This window comes from Canis aureus, chromosome 24 (genome assembly GCF_053574225.1).
Source record: "Canis aureus isolate CA01 chromosome 24, VMU_Caureus_v.1.0, whole genome shotgun sequence".
Lineage (NCBI taxonomy): Eukaryota > Metazoa > Chordata > Mammalia > Carnivora > Canidae > Canis > Canis aureus.
The window spans coordinates 12989857-13003586 of NC_135634.1; the positions used below are offsets into that span (position 1 = coordinate 12989857).

Sequence of the window (13730 nt, forward strand, 5' to 3'; positions counted from 1 at the left end):
CTTATGGAAGTTAGCTTCCACAATGCTAACTAACAACAGAAGATAAATAATTTCCCTGCAGGTCTAGCATCCATTTATTTATATGGAGATAGATAGATAGATAGATAGATAGATAGATAGATAGATAGAGTGTGTGTGTGTATACATGCCTGTATATGAATGTGTGCATATTTTGGCTTGTGCAACCTCTACATATTTATTTTAAGTGTATGTACTTACAAAATTAAAGCTCTGGAATCAGACTGCCTGATTTGAATCATGTTCAATCAGCTATTGGCTTTGCCATTTTGGGCAAGTTACTTAATGTTTCTTTCTTTCAGCTTCCTCATCTGAAACATGAAGTTGCTGCTGCTAATGATATCAAACTCATGAGGATTAAATCTGTTAATGCCCCATCTCAGTTAATGCCATGCCTGACTGACACATAGTAAACAGTCTGTAAAAATATCAGGTATTATAATTATCTCCTCAGTCATTCCTTTTATATGTCAAAATTGCTGTCATGAGTTAAACCCTGTTTAATTTACACTCTCTTCATGACATCAACCCTGTGGCTGTTGTCTAACAACAAAAATCCTAATATTTTGTACTCTCCCTGTGTTCTTGTTCTTATTTTAGTTGCCTGCCTCCCAATCTTTTTCTGGCTATACTGTGTTTTTAGTTTATTGGGCATTGATACTTCAGACAGGATAGGCCGGTAGGTATTGACCATAGAGGTTTCATGTTTTACTTTTAAACAATGGCGAGACTTCCTTCCTCCAAACTTCCCCCACTCCCTTCCCAATGCTGTGCTAGAATGTTTGAGCTGGAAGAAGCTTTGTTGATTGTCTAACTCAGTTCCTTTGTTGTTCAAAGCAGAAGGTTAGAGCCTGTGACTACAACTCCTTCAGAGGATGGGCAATTTTTGTAAATATGACAGGACATTTTCCTTCTTTTTTTTTTTCTTTTAAGATTTTATTTATTAGAGAGAGAGAAAATGAGCAGTGGGGAGGGGCAGAGGGAGAGGGAGAAGCAAACTCACTGCTGAGCAGGGAGAGGGATGCAGGACTTGACTGGGAGATGGTGACCTGAGCCAGAGGCAGATGCTTCTTAACCAACTGAGCCACCCAGGGGCCCCAAGACATTTTATTTCTTAACAGAAGATAAATTACAGAATAAAATATTAAATGGGTTATTAAATTTGGGCTTTAGGAAATATCTAGAAATTCTTCTATTTATAATTGAGAAACTAATCTTGAATTATAGGGAAAAGTAGTTGTATTTTGGTGGGAAATATGAGGAAAGTTCACTTTTAGCTCTTTTTCCTTTGATATATCTCCTGGTTTTGATATAATGACCCCTTACGCTCTTGCGTCTCCTTTTTTATTCGAACATCCTACAGTGTTGCTCAAATCCACTTTAACTATTTTTAACTATTAACTATTCCTACTCATTATATTAGTTCAAGTTCTCATTACCATTTTGTTGACCATCACAGGAACTTCCCAGTTTTACCTTCCTGCATTACTCCCCCAACATGCAGATCTGTTCACATCATTTCCCTCTAGCAATAATCTTTCTAATGATAGGGAATTTTACTATTGATAATGGAAAAGAAAAAAACAGGAAGGCTGACAGGAAGCCTGATCATTTTTAAGGGGAAAATGTGTATTTAGTTAGGGGAGGAAGGTCTGAATCAGTCTGTTAGAGACTCTCCTGCCATCAGGTTAAACTTTATAAAGACGCATCTATCCATGTATTATGATACTGGGAGTATGGGGAAATTTCCTTCTCAGAAGTTAGTTCCACTCATATCTTTCTTTGGCAGTATCTTAAAGATTTGTTCCTTTAATGTTTCATTTTGTCTTCTGTTATATACAGATGTCCTTAGAACAAGTAGTATATTAAATTTCATAAATCGTATATAAATCATTTTACCGAGGTTGATTTCCTTAGAGAAATTTTGTTTAAAAAAGAAAGGCAGGTAAGGGTAGAGAATGTAATATTGAAGTAGAGAAAAGGGAAGAACTTAGATGAGAGAAGAAATTAAGAAAATAAAATTTATGAAATAGCATTGATCTAAGGGCTGGTCCCACATCTAAGTTTAACATCCCTCCAGTGGGTCCTTTCCTTTCACCATCTTTTCTATGAGAATTTGTCTTTAAAAATAAAGTTCATCTAGCTAAATAATGAATCTGTAAACTCTCTGAGCTAGATACTTCACTATTCATGTAGATTAAAAGGCATCCTCACAATTTATAAGTACAAATAAGTATGTAAATCATACTTAATTGAAAATATTTATTTTTGTGTAATGGATTTCTGACCTGTTTTAAGATTGTTCTCTAGGCCAAAGGATTTCCTTTTATAGGCATTTAACATATGCCTCTATTCTCACATTCCAGTGAAATGAATTAAAATGAAGAGAATGTACGTTGAAAACATTTTATCTGCCAAGAGCCACAAATTAAACTGAATTTTTCTTGTTATTTCCAATTTTGTTCTCTTAAAAACTATTGTGAAATATACAAGTTGAAAATGGAGACATAAATGTGTTCAATTAATAGAATTGTGGATTAGGTACTCCATTTTCTTTTCCCAGTTCCCAGACTAGCACATCCTGGGCCTTCAGTAAATATTTGTGGGATGCAATTTAATATGTTAAAGATTAAAGTAATTAATGTAATTAAAAGTTACACTAAAGGCTACAGTATAATATCTATGACCATGAAATTCTAAATCCATTCAGGAGCAATATCCTGAGATAATATTTTGAAAAGATGAATAAATTTCTCAAAAGCCATAAATTTCCTTGTTTTCTGTCTGTTGGTAGAATTATTTAACAATAAAACAGGCAGCCACCATTTTAACACCTCTGAAAATCTGGCTCTCATGCTTAACTGAAGCTCTCAGTAACTTTGTATACATGTGTGTATATTTTATTAATAAGCGTAGTTACAGAGACAAAATTAGAGGTACCCCTGCTTTTCAAAAGTTTGGGTTCCACCACTTTGCTTTTTCAAAAGACCTACAATAGTACCTGTTTTTACTAACTGAAAGAAATCCAGAGAGGAGTTTTGGTTTTCTTATAAAAGCTTTTTTCTTATAAAGGCCTTTATAAGAAACCAAAAAGCAAAAATAGTATTCAGTGTTTGTTTTGCAGTGAGCAATGAGATACATCGTAGCACACATCCGGATTGGCTGGAGCAGCCCAACAGCCCTTTCTGGAGAGCTGCGCTCAGCATCTCGCCAGGCCGCCACAGTTTTGAACTGTGGCTGTGAGCACCTGTGCTTTATATTGATTTATTTTGTGTATCTGTTGGAAAGATGTGTCCTAAGGTATCAGAAAAGCTTAAGAGAGGTTATTTTTTGTGGTCTGGGAATGCTCAAAAATTTTTCCATATCAATTAATGATGATTGCTTCTTTGCTTTATGCCATTTCAACCTACAAAAGATTTTATTGGAATGCTCTGCTCTCAGATGGTGGGGGAAACCTGTATTTGAGGAGGATTTGGGAGGAGGGATCAAATTATGGGTCATTAGATCTCTGGTGGTGAGCAGATTGGGATGGGCACTAAATGGACTAGTCTGGTCCAAGAATATTAACAGTAGGTGTTTGCAGTTATACCCAAGATGTAAAGAGGCTGAAAAGTTAGTTGGTGTATAGGATTATAGGGGCAGAGAATAACAGGGCTTACTTGTTTTGAGTTGATCAAAGACTTTTTGATTTATTAATCTCTTCATTGGTATGGAGAGGGTCAAAATAGGACCCTTTGGTCCTCAGGACTTCTTCACAGATAGAATTCCGTGGGCTAATAAGCCCCTTTCATGCAAAAAGATCACATACAACTGAATGAACTCTTTTGTACTCTTATGTGTGTTAATACTCAAAATAAAGCAGTTACTTTAACAGCCAAAATGGGCTTATTCAGGAAGAGCAGAGAATTTTAATTTAGGACACAAGGTTTGGCAAAACAATAGGCAAGCCCCACAAAGGAGAGGAATGTTATTTTATGGAGAAGAAGGCGGAAGTTGGGAGGGGTTGTTTTGAACAAAAGTCCCTTGGAGAGAAGTAAGAGTTCAGGGTGATGACAGTTTCTCATTGGTTGAGTAGCAGGAGTAGCTGATTCCTTGTAGGAGATGCAATATCCATCTTTTCCTGTTGTGGCCTGTAACTGAGGAGTCTTTCCTGTTAAGGATTCTTCTGTTGTAGTCTGTAATTGACGGTTCTTCCTGTAATTGACCATTGAGTGGTATGGCTCCTACTTCTAGCCTCCCCCTCTGTTTAGTGAGTTTTCCTCATTTCTACAGGTGTCTGGCTGTTTGGGCCTCCACAGTTATTTATCCTGGGGGGCATGGAAGGATAGGTCCTGTTCAGATTCACATGCCTGGCTTCATTGGGGTGGTAGTCTCTGAGTGAGTGCATTTTCGGAGGTAGGGAGTTAGTTCCCTGTAATAGAAGTTGCTGTTTTATTTGATCTCCTTCCTCTGGAATCCTCTTGGTCTAACCAGTCCCCTTTTAACACCTCATTGGGATATGTACTGAAATCTTCCACTTTTAAGAAATTTTAATAGAGGCATTTATATTTAGCATATGGAAAGAAATAGTAATGCTAAAGAGATGCTTAAGATCTTTATACTCCACTCTTGTAATGTTCCCACCATTGAATTGTAGGAAACCTACGAACTTGGTAAGAAGCTAGGGACCTATCCTTATATGCCCCAAGCCTATGTAGGTCCTCTTTTATTTTCTTTCTTTCCCTTCTTCGTTTATCAGTTTCACACACTGTTTTGTTCATTTAAAGAGGATGTGTTACTTCTTAAATAAACAAATGAGCTTGATTTTTATCATACAAGTAGTACATGGCCATTTTAGAAAACTTTGAAAATATAGGTAAGCATAAGAAGAAAGTAGTCACCTGGGATCCCCATCCCAGTTAGTACTGCTTTTAATGTTCTGTATGTTTTAAGTTAAAGACCAAATATATTAAGTCTAAAGTAGCTATTTTTTATTAGACTAGTTGGCCAATGATTTATAATTCACTGATGTAAAGTATAATAGATAGCTTAAAATGTTTTAAGTGAATATCTTTAAATGATAAACATATTTAGTCTCAAGACCCCCCACCCCTGCCAAAAAAGGAAAGGCAATTGCCTAGGCAGATGGTAGTTAGAAAATGATAGTGTTTGAGAGAAAATATTTTTAAAATCAATAATTAACTTATATTAACTCCTTTTCTATCAGAAGTTAATAGACTCAGTAATATCTTTTTCATGCCTCCTTTAACTTTGAAATTTGGTATTAGAAGTCTGGGGCATTTGTAAATTATATGGTATAAAGACTGACTCATCTAACTGCCCTTTTCAATTATTAAGCACACTAAAGCTAATATTTGCTGTTTACATTTGAGTAGTTAATAACATTTCATCTACTTTAAAAATAGTATACCTATCCTTAATATAATTTTATTAAGCCTGACTACAAGTTGTTATATGATTAAATAATATTTTATATATCGTGCATTTCACTCCCACATATATATAATACATATATCACAACACAACACTTTTCATGTGTATTACTGTACTTCTCCAACCACTGTAAAAATATAGATAAAAGGACACAGTCATGGGACACCTGGGTGGCTCAGTGGTTGAGCATCTGCCTTCGGCTCAGGGCATGATCCTGCGGTCCTGGGATCGAGTCGCACATCAGGCTTCCTGCATGGAGCCTGCTTCTCCCTCTACCTGTGTCTCTACTTCTCTCTCTGTGTCTCTCATGAATAAATAAAATCTTAAAAAAAAAAAAAGAAACAGAGTAAGTTCTCGTATTGGACTACTAAACAACAGATATTTTAAAGTAAAAAATTCTAACTCCACTGTCAAATAAATTTGAAGAAAGAAGCAACAATATAAAACATTGAAGTAGAAAATGACTATGTCAGATAGGAGTGTGTGTGTGTGTGTGTGTGTACATACATAATTCTAAATTTTCTAGAGGTTTTTTTTTTTTCTACAAGACCATTAGGTGTCTGTGGGTGTGTTACTTAGGACTTGGATATAGGAACCATTCATTATAGGCTTTATCCTACAGGACAAAAAATCACAATATTTAAGAACAAGTTCAAGAACTGTCAGTCTTTGAGAAATTGAGCAAGTATCTACATCCCATATTTAAGAATAGGTGTTCTACAAAAAATGTTCCAGAAGTAACCCTATTCTATAGTATGATTTATGATTTGATTTTTTTCATTTCCCCATAATTCCTCTCCATAAATTGTATCTGAAAATGGCAAATCTCATAGGTAAAAAACATTTTTAAAAAATTTATTTGAGAGAAGGTGTGCAAGTAAGGGGAAGGGCAGAGGGAGAGAGAGGGAGAGTATCAAGCAGACTCCCTGCTGAGCATGGAGCCCCACAGAGAGCTTGAACTCAGAACCCTAAGATCACAACCTGAGCCGAAACTGAGAACCCAACACTTAACCAACTGTGCCACCCAGGCACCCCTCTTAGGTAAAATTTATAGGTAAAACCTGTAAATTTGTAAAGTGTAAAATGTTATAAAGGTAAGTTGTGGAGATGCATTGTGATGGCATTGTGGCAAACACCATCAAAGGCTATACATATATATATATGTGTGTGTATGTATGTATATATATATGTGTGTGTATATATATATGTAGTCCAGAGAAGATATATGTACATGTATATAAAATCCGGAGTGAGAGACTCCCTAAACAAATGAAAATCTGCTCCCTTACACCTGATCAGTTTGGCAGTTATATTTTATATGATACCTTAAGATGGCATTTTGGTTTCTGAATGACCCACTTACATGTTTGGATAGAGTGATTTAGTTCACTGGAACCAACCATTCTTGAGTAAACAAATCCAGTTGAGTTTTTACACTGGCAGAATTATAATGCAGCTCTGGTAACTTAACTGTGCTGGGTCACTCTTGAGATTGGCTAGAATCCCTGACCAATCTGAGCACCTTTTACTCCCATCAAGTATGCTCATTTAGAATTTAGAAAGCCACCTTGAATGGTGATATATCAGATGTGAAAAAGACTAATGAGCACCATAACTATTTGTGTCCAGTTTGCTTCACTTGAGTTTTTCCAAGCCTCACTAAGCCTGGCTCCTGGTTCCAAGTTCCTAATAAATTTGGGTATGTAAATGCCCAGGCTAGAGCAGATTAGCAACAACAAACTATAAGTGTGTGTGTGTGTGTGTGTGTGTGTGTGTGTGTGTGTGAAAGAGAGAAACAGATGACAAGCATTAAGGGAGATGGCAGAAAAACTGATAAGTTGACTCAATTGTAATACTTTTATGTGGAAGAATCATGAATATAGAATAATAATCCTTGGATAAAAATGTATGGTTAGTATTTTCTATTTAAGAAGATAAGGAAGTATGTAACAGGGAAGAGATGTAGGAAATTGCTGGGAAGAGTGATGGGAGTGTGATGTTGAGGGTACAGAGAGACAGAGTAGGTGAGAAGAGGGGGAAGTAAGGGAGAAAAAGGGAGGAGAGACCCAGGAAGATACTGTCAGAGGAGAGTGATAAACCAGCAGTCCCTGGAAACCTAGTGGAATGAGGTCTGTCTTCAATGAGTGGTTTGAAGCAGCATCTGGCTAGAACACAGGGTCTGGAGGCTTGGGGTAGGAATAAGAATCAGACATAACCTGTAAAGATACCAGGTCTTTCTTCTATAAACAGATTTTTTTTTTTCCTGGAGGGAAATGGTAGAATCATAGTTGTTTATCATGACATCATCTTTTGTGATGGTGAGGTGAAACGAGAGACAGGTAATCAAGGAGTAACAGGAACCTGATTTAGAACAGAGGCAGCAGGAATAAAAAGAATCCAGAGAGCTAGAATCCAGATTTGGTGAGGCAGGTGAAAGCAGAGGACTCATTTGTTCATTCATTTTCTCTCTCAGTCTAGAGATTGTTATTAACCACGTGCTGTCTCAGGCATGCTACAAGATGCTGGGCCTCTGAATGTAAGACATGCTACCTGGCTTTTAAGGGATGCCCAGTAGGGAAGACATCCAAGCGAGTGATTTCTCAACTACAGCAGTGAAGGGCATAATGAAATAATAATAAAATGGTGGCTCAAGGGACAGAACGAGTGATTTTGGGGGGGCAGATGAGAAACAGCTTTGTGGCAGAGAGTTCACTTGAGCTGGCCTTTATATGGACAGGGGATCTGCAGATCAAGGTTGGAGATGATATTCCAAGCAAAGGGAATAGCATGCTGAGGTCAGGAAGTTGTAAGTAGGTTGGCATAGCCAAAGGGTGGAATGTGTAGAATTGTGTCAGGAAATGAAACTAAAGGAGCCAGATCTGGAAGGTTTAAGTGCCAGGCTGAAGAATTTGGCTTTCCTTTCGTAAAAGCAATTGGGGACTGCAGAAGAATGTGAAGAAAATAATACCACTGTTCTGAAGATGCTAGTGTTGTACAGGGTAGCTAGGAAAGGAAGAGCATAATGGGAAACCCTTTTGAGTGATGGCTAAAAGAATAGGTGCTACAAATAACTGCAGCCTAATTTGGGAGCAGTGGTGAGATGGAGGTTAGAGGACACACAAGCAACATGTTCTGGAGGGGGAGTCGGTGGGAACTTGGTGACTGGGTGTTGAATATAAGGCAGAGAGTGAGAAAGAAACAGGATTCTCTGGTTCTAGTTACAGGGTGCTGGGAGTCTAGAAGTGCCATTAGGAAGTGCTGTAATAGGATCATTTAGAGGGAAATAATGACATGGTTTTTGAATGTAAGTATGAGTCAGATATATGGGAACTGGGACAATTATCTAATAACTATTGGGAGAAAAAGGTAGATGTTTTCTCATATTACATACTGACCAGAACAATGTGATAATTATTGTATTAAAAACTATACAAATAAAGAAAATAGAGGCGCACATCTTTATCATCTTGTTATAGAAGAGCAGAGTAGTGGAAGAATTTTTGAAGGGACAAATGAATGTATTCAATTACATGAAAATGGACAACTTCTTTATGTTGGTGGACACACAGGTACACAGGATGCCTGGCGAAAAATTACAATCTGATAAAGATCTTTCATACTTAATATATTAAGCTCATGTCAAGAAAAATGCTGCAATTCAAAGGAAAAAAAAATGAGCCAAGGATATAGAGGCACTCATAAAAGACATAAGGATAGTAATCATATAAAGTTAGAGTCAGATGCAAATTAAAGGAAAAATTTAGTATTACACTTGTGTTTTCAGTGGTCAGGTTTATAAATGTTAAAAAGAATAAAATTAACCAGGATTAGAACCTGGGAGAAGTTAGCATGTGTACCCATTGCTTGTAGGAGTCAGAATTTTGTTCATCATTTTGGAGGGCATTTTGATAGTAAGTAGGATGAGAACCAGAGTGGGTATAATTTAAGTCCAGGGAGCAAGGAGTTTTAAGGAGAGAAATTAGTTAAGGGCAGGGAAGTAAAACCAGCTGGAACTGAGAAGTGGCCATGAGATTTAGCAGTTAGATACTTCTGGCCATGACAGAACCAACCTGGGGCTGATGAACATGGAAGCCCTTTGGGTAAGGAATTGGAGACTACACCTATGATCTTATATTTCAGAAATAAGGGGGAAAGGGTAATAATTGCAGACAAATCTTTTGTTTTCATTTTTAAAGCTGTCAAGACATGAACTTCATGTGGAGCGAAAGAGAGGTTGAAGAAATATGAGGAACATGACAGAGGTTGCCAAAAGGTATGGAACACTGAGCCCAGGTCGGGGAGGGGACTCACCTTCATATGGGGAAGGGGGATATTTGTTGGAAGAAGAAAAGAATTAAGGATGCATATAAATACAATAATAAACTTATACATACACACGGAGGTAAAAAGTGTTTTGTTAAAGGGGTGGGGTGCTATCACCTCTGATGGTCTTACTTCTCCCAGAATTCAAGACCTTTTCCATATGGCATAATTTCTCAGAAGAATTGTCTGTGCTATAATGCCTCTTTTCCAGTTCTCTCTTGAACTCTTTCCAGGAAGCTTTGCTCTCATTTCACCAAAACTCTGTATCAAGGTCACTGGTGAATTCCATGTTGCTGAATCCAAGGCTTATTTCTCAGTCCTAATCTTATTTTACTTGCCTACAGGATTTGACAGTCAGTTTGTCCCTCCTTCTTGAAGCACTTTATTTGGTTTCTGCACACTGTACTCCTAATTTTCTTCCTACCACGGTGTCTATTCCACCTCAGCTTGCTTCCTCCTTATCTCACACAGACTTTGTAATGTTGGACTGTCCCAAGGCTTGGTCCCCTGACCACTCTTCTGCTTACACTTATCCACTTTCCTTTGGTGATTTTTCCTTTCTACATACTGATGCTTCTTAAATGTATACCACTAGTTCAGTCCTGTCCCTTAAACTGAGATGGGATATGTAGCTGTCTGCTCAGAGTCTCACTTGGAAATCTGATAAACCATTTTGACCATAAGATGTCCAAACTTGAGCAGAGCCATTAAACCTACTCTCTGATAGATTTTTACATCTCAGTTATGTTAATTCTATTTTTCCAGTTTAAACCAGAAACCATGTGTCATCCATGACTTCCACCCACCCCCTGCTCCCATCAGCCCATGCACACATTTTCCTCAGCAGCGGATCATATTGGTTTGTCTTCAAAATACATCCAGAATTGAATCTCCTCTTGTGATCTCAGCCATATCCACCTGGTTCTTTTCAACTGTCTTCTCTTGCTTAGCCTATTACAGTAGGCTCCTAATTGCTTCTGCCTTTGGCCCCTTCACCGTGTTCTCAGCTCAGCAGCCACAGTGATCCTGTGAAGTACCTTCAGAGTAAAAGCCAAATTTCTAAAGCCCTGCAAGATTTAGTTAGCCACAGTGACCTGTTCTTTTTTCTCTGCGTTTTCATTTCTTCCACACTGGCCTCTTCTCTGTTTAGTGAATGCACCAGGTACCTTCTCTCCCCTGGGCCTTTATACTTATTGTCCTTGTTTGTAACAAACATTTTTATGCCAGATACCTGTGTGGCTTCCTAGTTACTTACTTTTGGTTTTCACTGAAGTGCCCTTTCACAGTGAGTGTTTTCCCGTTCACCCCACTTAAAAAGCTGCCTTTCTGCCAGTACTGACTTCCCTGTTGTACTCTCTTTTTCCTTCCAGCTGTGTAATGATTTTAGCTTCACAGTAATCCTCTGTAAGAAAGAAACCATTGCTATTTTACACGCAAGAAAGTTGAGACTTGTAGGTGTTTAGGTGCCGTGCACATCACGGTGTCACCATTGTTAGTAAGTAGCAGGGCCAAATTTTGAACCCAGGTCTCAAACTCTACAACCACTAACTCCAGGGGCTCTTTCGATGCTTTTCACTCCCTTGGCTAATTGAGAGTTAGTGGAGGAATTGTGACTCACAATCATTGAAACTAGAGATTTCTGAAAAGGCCTTAAAATTAAGAGTTTATCAATCACTTGAGAACAAATGTTTTCTGTTTGCACTGTGCAAGAAGTTAAATGTTTGGAAGTTTTCATCCTTTAGGAGAAAACAGATGACTTAATTTATTAAAATCAGAACCCTTGCCTTTGAATGTAATAAAAGCATTTAAATACTATCCAGCAGGTAAACATCTGCAATAAAACCGAACCAATGAAAACTGTATTTCCCTCTCACCACCCACCCTGCCTCCTTTAGGTGTATGTAACACTTAGAATTTGTGACACTCTCTGAGACATTAAAAATTGCCCCAACTCAGCTAGCTGATGAGGAGTGCTGTTGGGAAGAGCCCACGTGCTGCTGGAGCCTGTCTTTCCTGGAATAAAGTTCTTGCACAGAGGTCTTTAATTATTGGCAGAGGCTTGTCTGGATACTTAGCTGTCTAGACATGTTTAGCATTCCATATGGTATGTTTCTTTTTTGAAATAGTTTTTTATCAATTCTATTTTTAAATTACTCTAAGGTAATATAATTTAGTATGACTTCTAAAAATACAGCTTTGTATCACTATCTGAATCTATAAGACATGGGAAGGTAATGCAGTTTGGTTTTTGGCCTTTATCCTTTTGCATTTAAAAAAGTTTTTAATCGTAGCTTAGTGGTTCAAAATTAGGAGGACATTTCAGATTGGTTATTTCTCTGCTCACCAAAATTTAACTTCCATTTTATAGAATATTTAATATCTCAAAGTTAATCAATAACAAATGTTGAGACCAACAGGTAAATATGACATATCACACTGAGTATTATCTATAAAAAGACAGAATCATAAGAATTTTAGAGCTACATTTAACTATGTGTATGTAAGAGAGAGAGATCAAATAGTATTTAGGCAAACTGATAGTTTATACACAGGAAGCCAAAGAGAATATATATGATATACTAGCATATAGTAGACATTGGATAAGCATTTGATGAATGAAAGGATTAATTGTATAGTGACCTAGTTACCCAGCTGGCTAGAGCTTAGAGCCTAAGTTTCATAGCTTCTAGCATTTTTTGCTTAGCTTACTAATTTTCTAGATTATGAAATATGATACATGTTACTACAAGTAGCAGCTTAAGAATTTTAAAATGCGTTTTCAAACACCATAAGAAGGGATCGACAAATAGCTAAGTGTGCTGAATTACAGTTTTATGTAGAAAAATGAGAGAATTATGTATGTGGAATTGTTGGAAACTGCTCTTCGGTAGTTTTCTTAGTGACATGCAATAGGAAATAAGTTTTGATTAAGAATAGAATTTATATAAGACTGTCATCTAGCATGCTAAGTATTTCTATACAGCTCATAAATACCCGGACATATTTCTTCCAGTAGGAAAAGACTCTGAGGAAAGAACTTTATTACAGGAAAGACAGACTCCTCCAGTATAGCTCATCTCAACATTTTACCTTTTTCAATTTTTGTCTTTTTTAAAAGTAGTTCTGGTTATTGACTGGTACTTCTTGTGAAAAGGGATATGAGAACCCTTCAGTGCTCTCTATCAGTTGTTCTAAAGTGTGACCCAGCTTCCTTTATTCTCTTCTATTGGGACCACACAGTCAAAACTGTTTCCCCAGTAATCCTAAGACATTATCTGCCTTCTCATTGCCACTCTCTCATGAGTGCCCAGTGGAGTTTCCAGAGAATACATGTGATCTCACAAGATTGAAAACAGAAAGATCTGAAACTCCAGGTTTTCAAAGATGTAAAACAATGGCCTCATCTCACTGTATTTTTTATTTTGGAAAAAGAAATGTAATTTTTCATAAAACCCTTGGCATGTGATGGGTTTATTGTTTTACTAACAAATGAATATGTAAACATTTTAATCAATTACATTGTCATTTCAAGAATGTTTTCTAAATGGAATAGTGTAGTATGTAGCCTTTTAGGATTGGCTTTTTTTTACTGAGCATAATTCTCTGGAGATTCATCCAGGTTGTTGTGTGCAATAATGATCATTCTTTTTTTTTTTAAGACTTTCTTTTTTATTTGAGAGAGAAAAAGAGAGCACAGGCAGGAGTTAGGAGCAGGCTCCCCGCTGAGCAGGGAGCCTGATGTGGGGCGCAATCCCAGGACCCAAGGATCATGACTTGAGCCACCCAGGCACCCAATCATTCATTCTTTATTGCTAAATTCTACTCTAGTACAGATATACCATGGTTTGTTTATCCATTCAGTTGTTGAAAAACATCTGGGTTGTTTCTAGTTTGGGGTCATTGCAAATAAAGCTGTACACATTTAGTGTGACATAAGTTTTCACTTCTCTGGAATA

General features: G+C 37.2%; 1 protein-coding gene across 4 annotated transcripts in view; it reads left to right on the forward strand.

Moving 5' to 3' along the window:
- LNX2 (ligand of numb-protein X 2) overlaps positions 1–13730 on the forward strand; it is a 75985-nt gene that overhangs the window by 20349 nt on the left and 41906 nt on the right. For 2 of the 4 annotated variants that reach the window (XM_077868291.1, XM_077868294.1), the window contains exon 2: positions 9648–9724. The exons of 1 other annotated variant lie outside the window; for it this stretch is intronic. The gene's annotated coding sequence lies outside the window, so the exon portion shown is untranslated. Of the gene's footprint in view, positions 1–432; positions 452–9647; positions 9725–13730 lie in introns of those variants that run through there. One more of the 4 variants, XM_077868292.1, reaches the window with a different exon arrangement.